Source organism: Pituophis catenifer, unplaced genomic scaffold (assembly GCF_029215685.1).
Source record: "Pituophis catenifer annectens isolate HBS135680 unplaced genomic scaffold, rPitCat1.0.hap2 SCAF_3, whole genome shotgun sequence".
In the NCBI taxonomy this organism is placed as follows: domain Eukaryota; kingdom Metazoa; phylum Chordata; class Lepidosauria; order Squamata; family Colubridae; genus Pituophis; species Pituophis catenifer.
Window position 1 is genome coordinate 193,915,998 of NW_027256883.1, and position 20,987 is coordinate 193,936,984.

Genomic DNA, 20,987 nt, shown 5'->3' on the forward strand with positions numbered 1-20,987 from the left:
ACTTGGCAATTGTAAAATGTGTGAACTTCAACTCCCAGAATTCCTCAAACAACATGAAGTCTGCACATCTTAAAGTTGCTAAGATTGAAAAATGCTGATATAAAAAAAAACATCCCTGATTAACATTTTTATTATTATAGTATTATAGTATTAGTATAGTATTTTATTATTATAGTATTATGAAATACAAAATACAAAGTAAATAGAAAATTGGGAGGAGGGGAAAGAGAAGTGAAGAAAGATAGAAAAAGATAGAAAGAAAGAAATAGAAAAAGAAGCATTGACTTCCGATTCTCTCTGTTACAGTAAAATAAGGCATTAACATCAAATCACAACTTTTTGCTTTTTCATAATAATATGAACAAGCCATTTCTCTAAAGATCTATCAGTCTAATTGCTAAAACCCAAAGTCAGAGTTTCATTATTTTCCACATCAAGTATGAAGTTCAGAAGTGGTCTCCATATGGAAACAAAAGTACTTATGGTCTTTACTTTAATCAAAGTGGTCAATTTTGGCATTTCAGCCAACTCCATCAACTTCTACAACCATTTGTCCATAGTAGGAATCAAAGTGTCCTTCCAAAAATATTATGCATCCCAACTGCTATTACTGTGTTCTAAAAAGTCATACCATTTCTACAATTACAAAAAGTTGATCTTCTTTGAATCACATTCTAATAAATATTTTGTCAAGAAAAGTGAAAATGTTTGAATAGAATTTTCAAAACTGAACAAGATACAATCTGTGAGCTTCCTCATCTACCATTACATTCTTTTTTACCTCTGTGGTTCAACACGGAGTAAAGGTTAGCTTTAGGGCCAAGGATTATGGTGGTGAACAAGGCTGCCACAAAGAGGTATGCAAGTACTATCCTGCCCAAAGATGGCAATGGCATTGGGCATGCCAAATGATGGGAAGGGTAGTAACCCAGTGTTGCACTGCAGGGAATTAGCCTGGAGAAAAATGGTGTCCACAGTACTACTGTGTTTCCCTGAAAATAAGACTGGGTCTTATATTAATTTTTGCTCCAAAAGATGCATTAGGGCTTATTTTCTGTTTAGGTCTTATTTTTCGGGAAATATGGTACTAAATGCATCCATCTGGCTGACAATCTTAACCGGGGCTTATTTTGGGAGTAGGGCTTATATTACAAGCATCCTGAAAAATCATGCTAGGACTTGTTTTCTGGTTGGGTCTTATTTTTGGGGAAACCGAGTATTTCATGTATATGGTCACATGCTGCAGAAGAAAAGGGATAATGGAGCATTGAGAAGCGACAATTACCAAATCACATGACTCTGGCAGCAAAAATCTTTTTGAATAAAGAGACCTTAGAGGTCAGCAACAGTCTTAGTTGTGAACCTTTCTGTAGTAACCTTAGATAAAATTTATTTTATCACTGAGGTTTAATTTGTTTTATTTCTATTTGCGAATTAGCTCTGCAGTGAATTTTTAATGATTATTGATTGTTTACATTCATATTATAACAGGGATTGCTCCCCCCACCCAAATAATCAGTATAAAATACTGTTAGGATTAACATTACTAAATATTACATAAATAACAGAGTTGGAAGGGACCTCAGAGGTCTTCTAGTCCAAACCCCCTGGTCAAGCAGGAGATCCTAAGCCATTTAAGAAAAATCACTGTCCTCCCCCAGGCTATCATCGAGTGTGAAGGGGAGGAATTTCGGATATTCATTAGATCTGGAAAAATGGCAACAAATATGGAATATTCCAACAAATATGGAATAGAAATGCGAAAATGACAATGGCAGTGTCTTTCAAAGAAAATATATTTAAAATGTTATATAGATGTATATAACAGCAAGAATCACAAAGATGTTCCCTGGAACCTCAGCAGAATGTTGGAAATGTGGGTCAGCCAGGGGTACATTTTACCACCAATGGTGGACATGTCTACAAGCCCAAAACTATTGGAGTAAGATAAAAGTTTGGCTCATGGAGATTACAGGAGTCAGTTTTCAACTGAGACCAGAGGTCTACTTGCTAGGAATAAACCCTGGGGGCATAAGGAAAGCAGACTGGTACCTTTTCATACACATTACCACTGCGGCTAGAATTGCATATGCGCAACTTTGGAAAGGGAAGGAAGTACCATCGGATCAGATGATTATCAACAAAATTTTGTGGTGTGCAGAATGTGATAGATTAACATATATACTTAAAGATAGACAAGAATCAATTTTCAGTCAAAGCTGGGATAAATGGTACCAATGGATAGAAGTAAAAATGTCATGAGGTAGATGTTAGGGAAGCATGTAGCATAGATATGTAAAAGTAAGCTAAATATAAATAAGGGAATATTAGATATAAGAAGATTAACAAATGCAAGATGCAGAATGATAAACCAAATTGAAGCTGTAGTATGATGATATGTAATGTTATTTAGAAACTGTATATATATGGGGGTTGAATCAACCTCAGTCGTATGTACTGTATGTGATTGTGTTTCGTTATAGTCTTTATTCTGTTTTATGTCTCTAATTTATAATAAAATTTTATTAAAAAGAAAAAGAAAAATCACTGTCGAATCTCTTCTTAAAACCTCCAGTCATGCAGCACTCACAACTTCTGAAGGCAAGCCATTCCACTGATTAATTGTTTTAACTGTCAGGAACTGTCTCCTCATTTCTAGGTTGGTTCTCTCATTGATTAGTTTCCATCCATTGCTTCTTGTTCTGCCTTCAGGTGCTTTGGAGAATAGGTTGATCCCCTCTTCTTTGTGGCAACCCCTCAAATATTGGAACACTGCTATCAAGTCGCCCCTAGTTCTTCTTTTCACTGGACTAGACATACCAAATTCCTGCAACTGTTCTTCATATGTTTTTAGCTTCCCTAATCATTTTTATTGCTCTTTTCTGTACTCTTTCTAGAGTCTCAACATCTTTTTCAAGCCTATGTCTCAGACTGACAAAAAAGTTAATAGAGTTTTTATAATTGGCACCAATCATAACATCCCACGGAAAGTATGGTGATGGTAGGGTTAGAGCTACGGTAGGGATCCTTGAAGTCTATGGTTTATCCTGGTGTGAAAATGCTGGAGGGGAGTAGTAGGAGTTGAAATCCACACATCTTAAAGTCGCTGAGGTTGAGCAACACTGCCCTAAATTGTAAAGGAAATAGATACCTGGCAGTTTCCTGGAATCAGGATACTACTGGCATGTAGAATGGAAGAATGGTTAAATTGTAAGTGGCATAAAGCCTGCAGTGGTGTATTTTTGGTAGCTGGATACCACCTCATGATTCTTCACCGTGCAAAAATAAGAGAGAAAGAGAAGCAAGAAAAGAGATAGTTCTCTTGCAAGAATTGGAAGGAAACATCTGGAGCAGATGATGGAATGTTGGAATTTTTCATTTGTTCATTGTTTATTCATTACTTCAATTTGTATAAATGTCTGATCTGTCACTTTTTGCAGAGGTTAATATTATTTTATGTTATTTTATATGACGGCACAATAATTCCTTGCAATATCTTACTTTTATCTATTCTTATTTTACTCTAAGCTAATGTTATATTTTGTAATGAGTGCACAATAAATAAAGCCACTACTATTCCTACATCCTCTGCACCAAGAAAGACGTACTGCCCCAAGAGAAATCAGAAGGAGGATGGGAGCATCATTTCTGACTAACAAATTTGATTAAAAAGCAAACAGTTTCATGAGCTGCAGTTCATTCATTAGATGCATTGAAAGGGTATGCCTTTTAATAAATAATATTAGTTGAAAAAGTCCTTCCAATTTTTGCCATCGTAGACTAACATGGCTCTTCTCCTACAAGGTCCCAACAGAAGTCACAGAGTTACACTTAGAAAGGCTTCAGATTTTTCATTGGTATTTTATTTTTCATAGTTTGCATTTTTCCTGGCAGCAGTGACTTTTACCATCTGTGTCTGTTTATACTGAGAATAAAACTCTCATTAAGACAGAGTCTAAAAAGTGCCCAGAATTAGTGAACTTCGAACCTACATGTCTAATTAAGCTATTTCTCATTCTTACCTTCCTCCCCCTTTTTTGGCTGCACTGACAATCCTTCTAAGAATCAGCTCATCACTGGCAAGCTCATTTTAATTTGGAGAAACAAATATAAAGAACAAAATCTGAATTTATTATGAGGTCAGCAAGAGTATCAGAAATCTTTAGATCGTCTTGAGAAGGCAGAAAAGTACTTTGAAACAGTTTAAATGCATGATTTGAATTTAGTGCTGCTCAACCTGAAAAAGGTTGCTCCTCGTTTATAACTGGCAAGGAATAACTTGGTTCACATCTAAACCACAATGTGATTTGTGTGGCATTAACGTCATAGGTTGCATTATACACTGCCACTGTGGTTTGCAACCCATAATTTCTAGTTTAGTACAAACCGGCCAATTCAATAAATCATGGTTTAACACAATGTATATGAGAAAGAGGGACACAGTGACTCAGTGGAGGGACGTGGTGGCTCAGTGGCTAAGAACTGAGCTTGTCAATGGAAAGATCGGCAGTTCAGCGGTTCGAATCCCTAGTGCTGCGTAACAGGGTGAGCTCCCGTTACTTGTCCCAGCTTCTGCCAACCTAGCAGTTCGAAAGCATGTAAAAAATGCAAGTAGAAAAATAAGGCCCACCTTTGGTGGGAAGGTAACAGCGTTCCATGCGCCTTTGGTGTTTAGTCATGCTGGACACATGACCATGGAGATGTCTTTGGACAACGCTAGCTCTTCATCTTTGAAACGGAGATAAGCACACATACACACCCAGAGTCAGGAACGATTAGCACATACAGTATTTGCGAGGGGAACCTTTACCTTTACTTTTATAAAGAGAGAAAGAGAAATGTGTTCAAAACAAGGCTCCTATCCCAATTATCAGGTGGTTTATAAGTATCAAGGAATGTCTAGTACAGATAGTCCCCATTTAGTAACTGTCTCATATAACAATTGTTCACAGTTTCTATATGATGAAAAAATAACTTTGCCCATATTAATGACCTTCACAGGTCATAAGGAAAGCTGAAGTAAGGTTGTAAAATCATGATATTAGCAACCACTATATGTAATGACCAAGTTGTTGATCAAAATTGATCAAAGGTAACCATGTGGTTACTTAATGAGAACGACTTCTAACATACATTTTCATTATGAAGATTTTTATGCTTTAGTTTGCAAGAGAAGAAAATGCTGTCTTTCTTTCTTCCTCCTGATTATCAATTGGCAGTAAATTTATGTTCCTGAAACATGACAAATCAGCAAAGATTCAGACGGGCAACCTTTAGCCCAGGGACTTCAATTGCAAACTTCAAATTTCCAGAATCCATTAGCCAGCAGCATCCGCCCATATTCAATTTGCCAAGATTGACAAAACACTGCTTTAGCCAATCACTAAAACACAGTTACGCTTTTTAAATATGTCAAACTCTTAGCAGCCCTTTTACCCATATAAGGAGTGATCCTTCTAAAGTCTCCAACTTCCCCCAAAATGCTTGACTCTTTATAGGTTGTTCCGTCTAAATTTGCAACTTCTTTGTTTAACCGGGAGACATGTCTGCCTCACTTAGCAATGATACACTGATGATCTTAGGACTATAAATCTTAATACAAGGTTGGTTAAAAACAGTGTGAAATATGACATTGTTATAATACACAGATGCTGTTGATGTTAATACATAATGCTAATATGTCAGGAACAAATGAAAACACTGGACTTGCCAAGAAAATGTCAGAATGACTTAGGAAGGCCTGAGGCATATTTACATTACATTATACCCGAGAATTTCATTAGCAATCAGAAAACGGTATACAGTAGAAGATTCTTTGCTTTTGGAATTTCCATCTTTGCTTTTGCAATTTCCATCTACCACTTTTGCTATGCTTTTCCTCGTGTCCCAGAACTGAACAGAATAGAATAGAATAACAGAGTTGGAAGGGACCTTGGAGGTCTTCTAGTGCAACACCCTGCTTAGGCAGGAAACTCTACACCACTTCAGACAAATGGTTATCCAACATCTTCTTAAAAACTTCCAGTGTTAGAGCCCCCACAACTTCTGGAGACAAGTTGTTCCACTGATTAATTGTTGTAACTGTCAGGAAATTTCTCCTTAGTTCTAAGTTGCTTCTCTCCTTGATTAGTTTCCACCCTTTGCTTCTTGTTCTACCCTCAGGTGCTTTGGAGAATAGCTTGACTCCCTCTTCTTTATGGCAATCCCTGAGATATTGTTACCTCTGTTATCATGTCTTTCTTTTCATCAAACTAGACAAACCCAGTTCTTGCAACTGTTCTTCGTAAGTTTTGGGGACGGCTCCTGTCACCCTAAATCAGTGTTTTTCTTTTTTTTTTTTTTATTGAAAAGTTTTACAAAAAGTTTACATATTCCCCCCCCCTTCCCTACCTCAACCTCCCCCCTCCCCCCCCTCCCCTTCCCAGAACAAATTACAGGATATAAACTTCAACAATCATAATCAATCCTAATCTAAACAATTATGACATTTCACATCTCTTGTTTCTTCAATTCCCTAATTACCCGCCTAGCTTTATTACTTAAAGACACACTAAATATCTATATAATCATTCATAACCTATCTGCAATTTCTTATTCCGATATTTGTTTTGAATATAATCTATCCACCTTCTCCAATCTCTTAAATATCTTTCATTTGAATGATTCTTCAGGTACGCCGAGATTTTTGCCATTTCCGCTAGATTTATAACTTTCATTGTCCACTCTTGGATTGTAGGTAAATCTTGCTTCTTCCAATATTGTGCCACCAACAGTCTTGCTGCAGTTATTAAATTCAAAATCAATTTAGTCTCTATAACTGTACAGTCCGTAACTATACCCAAAAGAAACAGCTGTGGTGTAAATTTCAACCTCTTTTTAAGAATATTTTGTAAAATCCACCAGATTTTAATCCAAAACGCTTTAACCTTTTTACATGTCCACCAAATGTGAAAATAAGTAGCATCCTCACAATTACATCTCCAACATTTTGGTTGTACATTCGGATACATACGAGATAACTTTTTTGGATCTAGATGCCATCTATAAAACATTTTATAAAAGTTCTCCCTTAAATTTTGCGCTTTGGTAAATTTCACATTTGTTACCCATATTTTCTCCCACGTTTCCATCATTATTGGCTGTTCAAAATTCTGCGCCCATTTTATCATACAGTCCTTAACTAGCTCTGTTTCCGAGTCCATCTCTATCAGTATATTATACAATCTTTTTATATGCATTGGGCTTTGATCTCTAATTTGTTTAATTAAATTTTCATCACTTTGTATAACACCAGTTTTCTGGTCTTTTCTCCATCTGGCTTGTAATTGTACATATTGAAACCATGTTTGAATTATTTTCTCCTCTTTCAACACATTCACAGATTTTAATTTTAATATACCTCCCTCCATAATGAGAATATCTTTATACGTAATTACATCCTGTCTACATTCTATACTTGTATTCTCTATTGCGTGCCTGGGTGCTGTCCATATAGGTATTTTTTCATTTAACTTATATTGATATTTCTTCCAGACACGCAATAAAGCATTTCTCAGTATATGACTCTTAAATGCTCTGTCCACCCTTTTTTCATACACTAAATAAGCATGCCAACCATAGACCAGATCATACCCTTCAATATTCAATATCCTTCCATTTGTTAAATTAATCCAATCACTAATTGCTGATAAAACAGCTGCTTCATAGTACAATTTTAAATTTGGCATTTTCAGTCCTCCTCTTTCTCGTATGTCCTGCATTATTTTCAATTTTATCCTTGGTTTCTTACCTTGCCATACGAACTTATTAATACCTTTCTGCCACTCTTCCAGGTTGGCATCCTTTTTTAGTATTGGTATCATTTGAAAGAGGAACAAAAACCTAGGCAACACATTCATTTTTATAACTGCTATTCTACCCAACAAGGACAATTGTAGTTTTTTCCAATTATCCATTTCAACTTGTATTTTATGCCATATCAATTCATAATTATACTTATACAATTTACCATTAGAAGATGCAATATAAACTCCTAAATACTTGACTTTTTCACATCCCGTTACCCTTTGTAACTCCTCTTTTTGATTAGCTGTCATATTTTTAACTATCATCTTTGTTTTTCCAATGTTTATCTTAAACCCAGATACTTGACCATACTGTTTTATTATATCAATCAAAACCTTTGCTGATTCCACTGGATGAGTTAAGGTCATAACCAAATCATCTGCAAATGCCCGTATCTTATATTCATAATCTCTAACTTTGATTCCCTTTATCCCATCTGCATTGCGTATTTTATTTAACAGCAACTCCAAAGTTAATATAAATAATAATGGCGATAAGGGACATCCCTGCCTCGTGCCTTTTTCAATTTTAAAAGTTTCTGTCAAACTGCCATTAATAATTATCTGAGCTGTCTGTTCCTGATATATTGCTTTTATAGACTGCATAAAGCAATTCCCAAATTGCATCCTATTGACCACTCTCAATAAAAATTGCCAATCTAATCGATCAAAAGCTTTTTCCGCATCCAGAAATATAAGCACCGCAGGGATTTGGTTATTCCTTTCCAAATGTTCCAATATGTCAACAATTTGTCTTACATTATTTTTCATTTGTCTACCTTGTATAAAACCAGTTTGGTCAGCATGAATCGTCTTCTGCATTACTAACATTAACCTATTTGCCAATATCTTAGCAAATATTTTATAATCTGTGTTCAATAAGGATATAGGTCTATAATTTTTGGGTTGTGTCAAATCTTGATCTTCTTTTGGAATTAACGAAATAAAAGCTGTTTTCCATGAAGGTGGTACCCCTTCACCCAGCTGAATTCTATTGAATAATTCTTTAAGAGGTAAAACCATCTCCAATTGTAAATATTTATAGTACACAGCTGTTAATCCATCCGTACCAGGAGCCTTACCAGTTTTTAACTGTTTAATTGTTGAGAGGATCTCCTCCTCTGTTATTAATTGGTTTAACCGTTCTCTTTGTTCCTCTGTAACTATTGGAATATTCTGTCTATCCAAATATGTCTCTACCTCTACACCTTGTATTTTATCTGCAGTATACAATCTTGCATAAAATTCTAAAAATGCCTTTTTAATCATATTTTGGTGATACAGCTCTCTACCTTTATACTCTATTTTCTCTATGGTACGAGATTTTTGTTTTTTCCTCAGCATGTATGCCAACCATCTACCTGGTTTATTTGCATTACAAAAAATATTATGTTTAGCATATTGTAGATTGGTTGCCACTTGGTCTGAAAGCATCATATTAAATTGCCCACGTAATAAACTGATCTCTTCTTTAATTTTCTTATCCCCTGGGTTATCAATTAACACCCTTTCTTTTTTCTTAATCTCTTCTTCTAATTCCCTCCTTTTCTCCACTTGTTTACGCCTATAAGCATTATTCATATTTATCAGAACTCCTCTCATATATGCTTTACTAGTATCCCATACCATATCCATAGATGTTCCCTTGTTCATATTAAAAACAAAAAATTCCTTCATTAGTTTTTTACATTCTATTACATTTTTCTCATATCTGAAAAGGTTTTCATTTAACCGCCAAGATCTCCTAACTCTTTCCCCACACTCCAGTTCCATCCAAACTGGGCTGTGATCAGTTAAAATTCTGGGACAAATCTTTATCTTCTTTACCCTGGAAAAAAAATCATTTGTAATTAATATAAAATCAATTCTTGAAAAGGATTGATGTCTATCTGAAAAAAATGTAAAATCTTGTTCTCTATAATTCCTTTCACGCCAGATGTCTCTTAATTCCATATCCTCCATCATATCAAAAAAAGTCTTAGGCAGTCTAGATCGCAATTTTGTAGATTGTACTATTCTTTTCTTATCAATACTAGGGTCTAACACTCCGTTCCAATCTCCCATCAGTATACATGAATTATAATCCCAATGTAATAATTTTGTATGTATCAACTTATAAAATTTCTCTTGCTGTTGATTGGGAGCATATATCCCCAATAAGAGTGTTTTCTTCCCTTCTATCATTATCTCAATTGCCAGAAATCTTCCTTGTTGATCTGCCTCAACTAATTTAGCCGTCAAATCTCTTTTCAAGTAAATCACTATTCCATTCTTTTTTTCCGGGGCTGATGCAACAAAATGTGTTCCCAATTTTGTATTTATTAAATATTTTTGGTCAGTTGTCCTTATATGTGTTTCCTGCAGGCATATTATTTCATTTTTAAATTGTCTCAAATGGTGAAATATTTTCTTCCTTTTTTGTGGTGAGTTTAAACCGTTAACATTCCAGGTTAAGAACCTAGAAGCCATCCTCAGAATCTCGAAGCTTGGCGAGAACTGCTTGATAATCCTCTTGGAATTTTCTTTTAGGTCTCGCCCCTCCCACAGCTTCTACACCAGCATTCACTTCTTGTGATAAAGCCTGCTCTTGTAACTTTTTTAACTCTTCAACTTTACGTTTAGTAGCTGCTCTGGTTTGTCTTTGATCTTTGCCTTCTTCTTGTTTTTCAACTATATCCCATGCTTGGACAGCACTTGAAAGTTGCAGTACTTCCTCCTGCATACTCATAGCTCCACCTTCCGATTGCTTCTGCAGATCCTCTTTTCTTCCCTCTGTCGCCTCTCTTGCTTTTTTGCCTCCTGGCACTGGTGGTTGTCCAGCCTTTAATATATTACTATAAAAATCTCTTGCTTTGTAAATTGTATTAAGGCGATATCTCTCTCCTGCATAATCCACTGATAATCCGACTGGGACTTCCCATCTGTATTGTACCTGTCGGTTCCTCAGCTCATCTGCCAGAAAAGCATATTCTTTCTTGGATTTCAGCATTTTGGGTGGTATTTCTTTAAATACTGCAACTTCTTGTCCTGCCACTTGCAACTTATTTTTGTAGGCAGCTTGTAAAATCTCATTTCTAATCCTTCTAGTAACAAAATAAATCACAACATCTCTTGGTAATTTCCTTTGTCTAGCTACCCATGAATTAACACGATAGATCTGATCCATTTGCCATTCGAGTTCACCTCTGGACACTCCTATAAATTGTGCCAGAGCATCTTCAAAGATCTCTTTCAGATTTTCCTTCGGGTTTTCTTTCAAGCCTCTTATTCTCACGGCAAATTCCATCATCTTATATTGTGTCAACAACATTTCAGCTTCTGTTTTGTCAATCTTAATTTGTGATTCCTCAACTTTACCATCTAAAATCTCATTAGCTTGAGCAACCTCATCAATTCTATCTTCTACATAACTAACATGTTTTGCCAGTCCCTGGAGTGCAAAGACTATATCTTCCCTTATATGTTGATTTCTTGTCTTAATTATGTCCTTCATTTCTTCCATTTGATCTGAGACTCCTTTAAATGCAAATGCAATGTCCTCTTTAAAACCTTCTTTGATTTCTTTCACGGCTGCCTGAAACATCTCAAGTGTTAACATTTGTGCTTGTGGTTGTAGCTGTGGTTGTAATTGAGCTTGTGTATCTGCCGGAGGCAAGAAGGTTTGCAACCTACTAGTTTGAGCTGGGGAACTTCCCGCACTCGCTGCTTTAGGCAACACCAATTTTGTCTGCTTTGAAGCCATTTTAAAATTACACAGTCTCAGGAACAGTTCTTATAGCCAGCGAGAAAAAATCAGAAAATCTTTAAGATCTTTAAATTTTAATTCCCAAAGTCCAGGATATAGGATTAAATCCAAAAAAATTTTTAAGCGGAGTTGTTAACTGGTAGGCATTAATGAGTTAACAAGCCTGTAACAACTTTCTTCTTAAGTTTCACTTTCGTCTCTTTGTCTTAACGAGCCAGCGCCATCTTCCCCTCCTTTCCACTCCAGCTCCGCTCATATAGGCTCGAAAAGAAACGATGTTCAAAGGAATTAAAGTGTAAGTACTTGCAATTATGTAGTCTCCTGTTTTTGTTCTGCCTGCTTCAATTTTCTCTTTGTATCAATTAAAAGCAGGAGCGGACGTGGCGTTTTGCTCTGCCTTCTGGCAGAGGCGTCCCGGCTTTGGAGCTTTTCCCAGGTTCTTGGGGAGCTCGCACTTTTCGAGCCCCAGAATTAATTCTAGGGCTCTTATGGAGCTCTACCCTGCACCTGGCTGCTCACTTCCCCCTCTTCTCCCGGGGGGGAAGGTTCTTCGCCGCTAGACAGCTGATTTTTTGCTGTTCTAGCGGCTAACAAAGTCACGGGGCTAGCGCTCACCCAGGGAGCGTCCTCAACGTCCTACGGAGCCGCTGGAAGTTCCTAAATCAGTGTTTTTCAAACTTGGCAACTTTAAGATGTGTATAGATTTCAACTCCCAGAATTCCCCAGTCAGCATAAAGTTAGGTTTGATTCAACCCTGCTTGGCTATAATCTTGCAACACGTAGCCCACTTTTCTACAAGACTATAAGTTTTTTAAAAAATAATAAAACCCTGCCCAACCTGTTTTAGCTTATTTATTTATTTATTTATTTGTTTAAATTTCTATACCGCCCTTCTCCAAATAGGACTCAGGGCGGTGCACAGCCTAAGTAAAAACAAAGCATACAAAATTTAAAAAACAGTATTAAAATAATTAAATATTCTGGCCGTAAATTAAAACAACCCAATTTAAAATCAATTTAAAATTTAGCTCAAGCCAGCCCAGCTAGTTGAAATAAATAGGTTTTCAGGGCCCGACGAAAAATCCGGAGGTCAGTTATTATACGTAACTCTGGGGGAAGGTTATTCCAGAGGGTGGGCGCCATCACAGAGAAGGCTCTCCCCCTGGGGGTCGCCAGCAGGCATTGTCTGGCGGACGGCACCCTGAGGAGGCCCACTCTGTGCGAGCGTACTGGCCGGTGGGAGGCTATTGGTGGCAGTAGGCGGTCTCGTAAGTACCCCGGCCCTAAGCCATGGAGCGCTTTAAAGGTGGTCACCAACACCTTGAAGCACACCCGGAAGACCACCGGGAGCCAGTGCAGCTCGCACAGGAGAGGTGTCACATGGGAGCGCCTCATCGCCCCCATAATCCCCCGCGCGGCCGCGTTCTGGACCAGCTGGAGCCTCCGGGTGCACCCCAGGGGGAGCCCTATGTAGAGACCGTTGCAGTAGTCCAGGCGGGAAGTGACTAGTGCCTGAGTGCCTGTGCGTAGAGAGTCCCGATCTAGAAAGGGGCGCAACTGGCGTATCAGGCAAACCTGATAAAAAGCCCCCCTGGCCACGGCCGTCAAATGGTCTTCTAGAGACAGCCGTGCGTCCAGGAGGACGCCCAAGTTGCGAGCCCTCTCCGTGGGGGCGAGTGATTCGCCCCCAATAGCCAGCGATGGTGTCAGCTGGCTATATCGGGACGCTGGAAGCCACAGCCACTCGGTCTTGGAGGGGTTGAGTCGGAGCCTATTTCTCCCCATCCAGGCCCGCACGGCCTCCAGGCACTGGGACATCACTTCAAGGGCATCGTTGGGGTGGCCTGGGGTGGAGATGTACAGCTGGGTGTCATCAGCGTACTGATGGAACTCCACCCCGAAGCCACGGATGATCTCACCCAGCGGCTTTACATAAATGTTGAACAGAAGGGGCGAGAGGACCGACCCTTGTGGCACCCCACAAGCAAGGTGCCTCGGGGTCGACCGCTGCCCCCCCGTCAACACAGATTGCGACCGGTCAGAGAGGTAGGAGGAGAACCACCGCAGAACGGTGCCCCCCACCCCCAACCCCGCCAACCGGTGCAACATGATACCATGGTCGATGGTATCAAAAGCCGCTGAGAGGTCTAACAGGACCAGGATAGAGGAGCAACCCCTATCCCGAGCCCTCCAGAGATCATCCACCAACGCGACCAATGCCGTTTCCGTGCTGTGCCCAGGCCGGAAGCCGGACTGGAGCGGGTCTAGATAGACAGTTTCATCCAGGTACCGGGGAAGCTGTTGCGCTACCACACTCTCAACAACCTTCGCAACGAAGCGAAGGTTGGAGACTGGACGATAGTTAGCCAAAACAGCCGGATCCAGAGAGGGCTTCTTGAGGAGGGGCCTCACAACCGCTTCTTTCAAAGCGGCCGGCAGGACCCCCTCACTCAAAGAAGCGTTAACAATCTTCTGGAGCCAGCCTCGTGTCACCTCCCGGGAAGCCAGTACCAACCAGGAGGGACACGGGTCCAATAAACATGTGGTCGTGTTCAGCCGTCCCAGGACCCTGTCCATGTCCTCGGGAGCCACAGGATCGAACTCCCCCCAGATAACACTCTCAAGACCTGCCTCAGTCATCCCATCCGGACATACCCAGTCAGAGGCCAGCCCTTCCTGAATCTGAGCGATTTTGTCATACAGATACTGCACAAAGTCCTCAGCTCGGCCCTGCAAGCTGAATAAGAACAGTGTTTTTTTCAGAATTTTTCCAGTCAGCCTTCTGGGAGTTGAAGTCCATACATCTTCAAGTTGCCAAGTTTTAAATACTAAAATCTGGCTGGTCAAACAGAGTGCTCTTACTGCACATAATAGGACAACTGTTCTGCTGTTGTTCATAGGGATTTGTGGTTTCCCCTGGTTGAAATTCAAAAATCATAAACTAAGGGAAAAGCCATCACCAATCACTAAACAAAATATCTGCCAAAATAATGCTTGTATAGACCTGCACTTTTCCCCATCCCCCCTTTTTTTGAAAGACCTGGTGATTTATCCATTACTATAGGGCAATAAAGAGTTCAGTTCTGGACAACTAGTAATTGTTCAGATTTGTACTGTCCAGAGGTAGCCATTGCATAAGTGTTCTTTGGATTCATAGGATATATAGAATATATATTAAGCTGTGGGGTACTTCCAGATGAATCCATGTGAATTTTCTGGTTATTCATTTGTCAGTCAGAAAGCCTATGAAATACTAAGTGGAAGGAGGAAGTTAAGAGGGTTATTTTTTTAAACTTTTCCCTATCAACCAATGATAGTCCAGATGTGTATAGTGGAGATGCAGCCATGGGATAAATGCCACTGAAAATGTGTAGTTTGGAATGTTCTGCATAGGCAGGTACAAATGATAAGTTGATCTGTACTTCAGAGGCCTTGGAATTGGTGATTCTAGTGTCTCTTACAATAAGAACAATTATAAATCTAGAAGATAGCCCTATTTTGTTGTTGTTAGTTGCGAAGTCATGTCTGACCCATTGCAACCCCATGGACGACGTTTCTCCAGGCCTTCCTGTCTTCTACCAGCCTATGGAGTCCATTTAAGCTCACAGCTACTGCTTCAGTGACTCCATCCAGTCACCTCGTTCTCTTCTTCTTTTGCCCTCAATCATTCCCAGCTATAGGCTCTTCTCCAGTGAGTCCTTCCTTCTCATTAGGTGGCCAAAGTATTTGAGTTTCATCTTCAGGATCTGGCCTTCTAAAGAGCAGTCAGGGTTGATCTCTTCTAGGACTTGGTTTGATCGCCTTGCAGTCTTCTCCAGCACCGTAGTTCAAAAGCCTCCATTCTTTGGCGCTCAGTCTTACTTATGGTCCAACTTTCAGAATCATACATTGCAACTAGGAAAACCATAGCCTCGACTATACACACTTTTGTTGGCAGGGTGATGTCTCTGCTTTTTAGAATGCTGTCTAGATTTGCCATAGCTTTCCTCCCCAGGAGCAAGCGACTTTTAATTTCTTGGCTGCAGTCCCCATCTGCAGTGATCTTGGAGCCCATGAAAATAAAATCTGTCACTACCTCCATTTCTTCCCCATCTATTTGCCAGGCATTGAGAGGGCTGGATGCCATGATCTTAGTTTTCTTAATGTTGAGTTTCAAGCCAACTTTTGCACTCTCCTTCACCTGCATCAAGAGGCTCATTAGTTCCTCTTCATTTTCTGCCATTAGAGTGGTATCATCTGCATATCTGAGGTTGTTGTTATTTCTCCTGGCAATCTTAATTCCAACTTTTGATTCATCTAGCCCCGCCTTTCTCATGATGTGCTCTGCATGCTATCATTTAATGCTATTTATGTATGCATTAAAGCTTTAATGCTTTAATGTCTTTAATGCATACATAAAGTCCTATGGACCACCGAATCCATAGACAGCACAAGTAGAACCGGTACCAAGAGTAAGAATGGGATGAAGTCTGTCTCCCATGTTCCTGAAAGATTTTCCTCTGTCAGAAGTACTATTTTTCCATTCCAGTTTAGAACTTCCTTGGAAATTTCCTTTGGGTTTGGGCTTACTTTATCATTGCAAGCTGTGAAAGAACCCCACCCATGAGCCTTTCATTGAAAACTTTCTTTTTTTTTGGAAACAGAAATTGAGAGTCACTTCTTTTCCACTATACAAAAGTTGTATATAGTGAATGTTGAAAACCATACAAATCTATAAGATCAGCACTGCATTGTTTCACATGGGTGGGCTGAGCACCAAAGGATTTACTTAATTAAAATGCTGAACAAATTTGATTGTGGTAAGCTGAAAAAGAGTTCCTTCCGGATAGCTGATCTGATTGCCATCAAAGAAAGTTGGAGGACAATTACAAGAAAGAGACCAAAACATGTCAGGACAAGAGATTTGCCAGGAGAAAAACAAATTGGCCTTCAGGTTTTACAGTGGAAAGTTTTCCATTATCTACTTTTTAGTAGGGAGATTTACGTGACTTTTTGTTGGCAGCTTTATATCACTAAAGTTTATGGTCTGAATAGCTCTTTTAAACTTTCTGCAACGGAAGAAGCCAAACTAGGATCTAGCACAGGAAAACATTTCGCTGCGTGGGTTGAATTTGAAATCCATCAGATTACATGAAACACTATTATTGTCATGAAAACCAAACAGTAATGTTTTCAATATGGTTAAGCAAAGTTTCATAGCAAATTATCCGCTCATAGTATCAGCTCTTACTCCATGTTTTAAAATGGCATTCACGGCTTCCGGTGACAAAGGAGAAAGAAAAAAATGGTTTACAGCAGAGTTCCTCAACCTTTTTGGATTGGTGGCCTGGAGGGGGGAGGGGGAAAAGAGGGGATAGTTTTGTTGCTCACATGAGTGGGGCCAAGGGCGTCCACTTTCCCTATCCTTCCTATGCTTCTTTAAAGTCCATTTTTCACTTCTGTAGTGTGTCACAGGGAATACCATGCCTTGCATGACTCTGAGGCTGATGGCTAAGTGTAGACATGTGTTTTTGTGTCTATTGGTGGTCATTTTTACCAAGAAGAATACTACACTACTATTAGTAGAGACAATCTACTATATATAAACAGGCAGCAAACAGGCATCATCACTTGCATTGATGATGCTACCCTGTTTCCCTGAAAATAAGACCTATCTTAAAAATAAGACCTAACATGTTTTTACATGTGTACCTAATATAAGCCTTACCCCCAAAATAAGCCATACTTAAGAGCCTGCGCAGCCACCCACCTGCCCATTCTGTCTGGTTGCTTGCGGTACTGCAGCCACAAGGCGAGGCTTGATAGTGGTGGAGCTGCCCCATGCACCCTAGACAGGCTTACCTCAGGGCCCCCACAACCAGGTCATCCATGTCCCGACAGCTTCCTTGCAGCGGCAGCAGCAGCACCTATGTGCAGCAGGAGCCCATGTGACTGCTGGCCCACTTCTGCTTGCTCACGGCCGCAATGGAGCAAGTGGTGTGTTGATGCCACGGCCATTGGGAGTCGATGGCCTAGCTACAGGGCCCTGAGGTAAACCAGTGCGGGGATGTGGGTCAGCTTCACCCACTCCTGCCTCACTTCATGGCTGGCACTGGCATGTCATTCAGCTTCCTGCTCTGTTACGGCCGTGAGCAAGCAGAAGAAGTGGGCCGGTGGCCACGCGGGGTCCTACTGGATGGGGTTGTTGGAGCCGCTGCCGTGGTGCGAGGCAGGTGTCAGGATGTGGGTGGCCTGGCTGCAGGGCCCTGATGTAAGCCAGTTCAGGGCGCATGGGGCAGCTTCACCCCCCTGCCTCGCAGCAGCGGCACTGGCACGCCATGCGTCCTCCTGACCTGCCATGAGCAAGCAGAAGAAATGGGCCACTCGTACATGGGGAGAAAAAAATAAGACACCCTCAAAAATAATATCTAGTGTTTATTTTGGGGCCCAAAAGAAAATAAGACCCAGTCTTATTTTTGGGGAAACACGGATATCTAGTTGGGTAATGAAATATTTACAAGCAAACAGCCAAGTTTAGAGAACACCAAGGACTCTATAGTTTGAGCCCGAGCTAGATATTATCTTTCATGGGAACATTTAATTTTCCTACCCTCTTCATGGAGTTGCCAATAAAGCATGGCCAGAAAGATGAGACAGGCATCACATAATATTGTTTTATGGAAAGGAAGATTCAAAGCAGCTGTTTTCAGCAGTAGCTGTGTCTGTGTATATCTTGTGAGCAAGCAACAGCTGCATTGCATTTTACGCTTAAGTTTTTGAAAATGGGAAAGGCTAAAGTGAATGGGATGATAATGCCAGGGGAATAAACTCATGGTTTTTGGTGTTTTCTTGTTTGGGATAAAAAGATTTGGGTCGGGTCCCCTCCCCTCTCCATTCCATTCCATTCCATTCTCCTTGATGACAAGATAAACAAGTTCTCCACATAACTTATGATTTGACATAAAGTATACTTCAGGATATGATTTGTTGTATGAAATTAATTATCATATTGCAGAAAGCCTCTTTGTCCATTTTTAGATAGATGCTGCTGTTATTTCTGAACTTCCTCAATGTTTTTGAATGTTTCTCAATCTCTGGCTCCCCCTAATGGTAGATGCTCTATTATTGACAGAGAAGTTTATTATCACAGGTGTTGTGAGCCAGGTTTCCTAATGAAGTAGAGTGTTTATGAAAAATGATTAAATGGTCATTGTTAATGCTCCTCAAAATACTTGTTCAAACCTGATATATATCTAACAATAGCAGTAGCACTTAGACTTATCTACCGCTTGGTAGCCCTCTCTAAGTGGTTCACAGTGTCATCATATTGCCCCCAACAATCTGGGTCCTCATTTTACCAACCTTGGAAGGATGGAAGGCTGAGTCAACCTTGAGCCGGTCAGGATCAAACTGCTGGCATTAGAGAGAATTAACCTGCAATACTGCGTCCTAACCACCATCACAGCTCTTTATTATTATAACAATTAAAGATGTTCCTTAGAAACACACTAGAATGGAGATTCTATCTTATTTTCATACTGGGTTTAAAGCATATTCCTCCATTTAAAACATGTAGCACAGCAGTGGGTTTCACATTATGTTACTACCAGTTCGCATGCGTGCCTGCTTCTGCGCCTGCGCCCGGCCTTCCGCGCCTGTGCTTTGTTTGCACACGCACCTTCCGTGCATGCACCCGGCCTCAAAAACATGCCTAAATAGGATGGCATAGAGCCGGGGCTGGGGGGCAGCCGCTACCAGTTCAGGTGAACCGGTCCAAATACCACCTCTGATGTAGCACTCATTGCTCTGCCCTCCAATAAGACTACCCTGCCTACCATCCATCACTTGTGGTATCTGCCTCATTCAACTGACTACTTCCCATAGTTTTATCCTGCGCGTTGGACAACAGTTGTGGTCCTTCACTTCAGTTACAAATGAGAGATAGTCCCTTCCTTCTAGCTTGTGCCAAAAAAGACAAGCTACAAAAGGGACAAAGAGAGAAGAGATATCAGTTTTTCAAGGCAGCATTTATACAACTGTTTGTGTATCTGGTTCAGGCTGAGGCAATCATCCTTTGCTTTTTGCTTTAACCAGCAATTGGCAGCTCTTGTTCTTTGGGCTGGAATAACTGTCAGTGGGGAGGAGAAAAGTAAATTCTCTGCAACTGCTCCTTCTTGGTCTGTTGTGTGGATGTTTGGGTGGTTTAGGGGTGGGGAATTGTGGTGGGTAGGAGTGTGTTTGGGGATTGTTACAGGGGTGAAATGCTCCCGGTTCAGACCGGATCGCCCAATCTGGTAGCGATGGAGGCAGGTGGTTCGGAGGACCGGTAGCAAAAACCCCTTCCCCCCATACCCAGCTGAACCACACAATCATCAGAGGCTTTTTTTTTTACTTGTAAAAGCATTTTTTTCTACAATGTCTTTGGCCAAAAAAATGCTTTTAAAAGTAACAAAAAAAAAAAAAAGCTTCTGATGATCGCGCGGCTCAGCTGGGATCCTCTTCAGAGGTTGTAGAAAAATGCTTTTAAAAGCCTCTGAGGATCCCAGCTAAGTTGCCTGATCGGCAGAGGCAATTAAAAGAAAAAAAGCCTCTGCCGATCAGGCAACTCAGCTGGGATCATCAGAGCCTTTTGAAAGCATTTTTTTACAACCTCTTCGGTGAAGAGGTTGTAGAAAAAATGGTTTTAAAAGTAAAAAAAAAATTGGCCACGCCCACCCAGTCACATTACCCCTCCACCAAGCCACGCCCACAGAACTGGTAGTAACAAATTTTAGATTTCACCACTGGATTGTTATGTGTGTTGGACCTGGTCTTTGGGTGTTAAGTGAATTTTGTTGTATGGGTATACTGTGTATACACGTACAATGACAATAAAGTTATTATTATATTATTCTGTGGCTCATGTAAAGGCCTCTTCATCATGTTCCTCCTGGGAAGCAGGTTACACAACCTCACAGTTGGTCTTGGACACACACACACCCATCAGTAAAGAGGTAGGGGCGTAGATGTATTCTTTCTAAGGCAACTGAGAAGGTTAATATTGGTCATTTTATTTCTATTTCATATACAAAGAAAAGGAAGCAATTGAGCATAGTCCAAAATATAAAAAATTGTATTTTTATATTTTGCAAAACAAAAAAAAATGGCAATCATCTAATGAATTACATGGTCCCTGGTCCAGTTTTTAAGGAATTTGGAGTCTGTGGAGCTGTTAACAATTCTGATGGTTAACAATTCTGATGGTTATCAGATTATATACAGCTCTATGACAGGGCACTTAATATAGATTTGCAGCAGAATTTGTTCTGGGCTAAGAAAAGGCAACTCATAACTTAAATTATGACAGTATAGGAAAAGAGGCAGGCTGGATTGCAAGCAGGTTCCCCTGTCTTTGGTCATCTATGCCTGTTCGACAAAAT